Source organism: Clupea harengus, chromosome 22, assembly GCF_900700415.2.
Source record: "Clupea harengus chromosome 22, Ch_v2.0.2, whole genome shotgun sequence".
NCBI lineage: Eukaryota > Metazoa > Chordata > Actinopteri > Clupeiformes > Clupeidae > Clupea > Clupea harengus.
Genome location: NC_045173.1, coordinates 12,879,736 through 12,882,891, shown reverse-complemented (window position 1 = coordinate 12,882,891; position 3,156 = coordinate 12,879,736).

The window sequence follows — 3,156 nt, the reverse complement described above, 5'->3', positions numbered from 1 at the left end:
ATTTTTTGGAGCTGTGAACTTAGTTCAAAATTTTGAATTATGAACTGAACTAGTTTATTTTAAAATGTGTGAACTATGAACTGAACTAGTTCATTTAGAAAGTGAACTTTCCCCACACTGCCCTTGGCCATACACACATTGCACACACACTCACACAGAGATATTTCAGTGAGACATCACATTGTTATTTTCAGTCATCAGCTTAGTTTCTATGCTCATTTGAATTCTAAATGTTTTGTACTTGATGTACTTGGTATGTGGTATGATGTTATGGTGTGTGTGGTATTGAGCCATTAAGTACACTTTATTTTGTTGTGAAATCTCTGTGATGGGGATTTGATAGGGAATTATGAAACTCTGACTTTAATCAAGTATGAATGTATGTGCCTTGTATTAATAATTACCTTGTATGAATCATGTGCTTATGTAAGCAGAAACATGGCTTTTGTGTGTGTGTGTAACTGACGCAACTTAGTCTGCATATGTGTAAGAGCATGTTTGGATCAGAGGTGATAAGAAGGGTCGAACTGTGCTTCTTTGGACCTTGTGTAAAACCGACATCCTTGCATGACAGAAAGCATAGTAAGATGACCTCGGATGTCAGAGACCCACCAGGTTGTTATCCCTGCTGACAAATTGTTTCGGTGTCAGAGAACGCTAACTTCTATCTATATAAACCTTGTGTGATGTGTTTAATTTAGCTTCTCTCTCATCTGCTGCAGTCTGGGAGTGAGCCCAGACTCCCTCTCTCTCTGAGAGAGGGCCCGTGCCTCTTTCTGACCTGCCAGGATGTGGGTGAGCCCGACAAGCTTGTCGTTGTTGTTCAATAAATATACTTCATATGCAGTCCTGAGGTAACTTGAGTGCATTTTCATCTAACAGGATTGTAGTCACAGTGATCACAAACTGTGACATAAGAAAGCCAGGTCTGAGGCAGGACTGTGTACAGCACACTGAAGTTTATCTTTCAGTGAAGGAACCCTGTTGTGACCGAAATGGGGCTATCTTTTGAAAGCCTACCCCTTGGTGAAGGCCACGTATGCAGCTCTGCTTGAAGATTTATGTTGATGGCAGTCAGAACAGATATGTGTCGAGTGCACATCTGAAGAACTGTTCTTTTCTTTTTCGACGGTGAGGTTGAGTGGCCTATTGAAGTATATTATATATATTATTGAAGTATATTCTGGTGAACTTCTACCGCTGCACCATTGAGAGCATCCTCACCAACTGCATCTCAGTCTGGTTTGGCAGCTGCTCTGTTGCGGACCGCAAAACACTCCAGAGGGTAGTGAAAACTGCCCAACGCATCACTGGCTCCCCACTCCCCACCATCGATGCTGTCCAGCGCAAGAGATGTCTGCGGAAGGCGCGCAGCATCGAGAAGGACAGCTCCCATCCCAACCACAGACTGTTTGCCCTCCTCCCCTCAGGGAGGCGCTACAGGGCCCTCCGTTCCCGGACCAGCAGGCTCAGGAACAGCTTCTTCCCTGCGGCTGTCACCCTGTTGAACTCTGCACCACGGTGATAGTTCCCCCTGGCTACCCCCTCACACTCCTTCCTGTATTCCCCTCTCTACCCTGGCTTGACTGCCACACACCTACCTCCAGCCACTGAACATTTGCACTAAATTGTTCATTGTATATATCTATTTATGTTAAATTGTTGTCATCCATATTCATCGTACTTATATCTTATCATGTCTCCTACCTCATTTATAACTTTATAACCTCTACTGCCACCTTCACCTGTACTTCACCTGCACTTTACATATATCTATATCACATCTGCACTAATCACCTTTATTGCTGCTCATGTTCTTACTGCTCATACCACTTATATCTTATGTCATACTGTATATACCATATTTATCTATATTTATATTACCATTTGCACATACTCTGCACTCTTCTACTTTGCACTTCTGGTTAGATGCTAACTGCATTTCGTTGCCTCAGTACCTGTACTCTGTGCAATGACAATAAAGTTGAATCTAATCTAAAAGTTGAATCTAATCTAATCACTGAAGAATGTTAAGATGTTACTGGTGGGGTCTTCAGAAAATAGTTTTAAGCAAATGTTCATGAGGTTATTAAATGCCTTTCCATTTTAAATGTTATATAAGAAGAATTACAATGCGTCAATAGAAACTCTCTCCTGTAAAATGTTGTCGTGGTATAATTTCCCCATATCAGTGCCCTGTGTTCTACGGTTATTGTGTGAGTTTACTCCATTTTACCAATGTCTCCTTGCTTTAATAAATTATGTTAACAAACAAACAAGGCTGACTTCAGTCAGTTCTTTTATTGCCACAAGCGGCACACGTGTATTTTATGGAGGCGACACAGGACACAGGCCTGAGGTCGCTGTGAAATGTACGCTCTGCATTTGACCCATCCCGGACCATCCTTCCTCCAGGAGCAGTGGGCAGCTTCTCAGCACCCGGGGACCAAGTGAACCGTCCGTCTCGGTCACAGACGGACAGGAGAATGTTCTGTTTTTGCATGTTTTTCCTGTTGGGGTTCTTATTGGAGGAAACCCCTTCACGGGGAGAACATGCAAACTCCACACAGAAAGGCCCGGGAGATAGCCCACCTGAGCACTGAAGGTCTGGGGAGGACCTGCCCCCCAGAGCCAACAGCGCCCCATGCGGGAATCGAACCCATGACCTTCTTGCTGTGAGGCGGCAGTGCAAGCACCTGAGCCACCGTGCATGGAATTTGCAGAGTTCCTAATGACCTTCTGGTAAAATGTCAGTGGAACTAACACGAGTCTGCTTAGCTTAGAATGTCCAAGTAAACTTAAGTCGTTTTCTTTAGATCTTTCTGTAGGTCCTATTCTTTTTTTATTTCCAAGTTCAAGTTCAGTATGTGTTCCTCGGTAAGAATTAAAAGACTTTCCATTCTACTCAGACCATGTGGTCACAGTGCTTTCTGAAAGGATGTTCTGCATTTCCCATTACATATTTTTCCTCTCACACATCATTGGAGTTTTCATAGAAGTGTCAATGACATTTTGACAGGCCTTTGCTCAACCACCCCACTTTCCTTTACAATCCTTTTTTTTCACCTTCTACTAGTGGTCTCCTTAGTTAGCAATGCAGGGGTGAGGGGAAACTATTTCAGTTAGAATAGCAGAAGATGACTCCTTTCATGAATG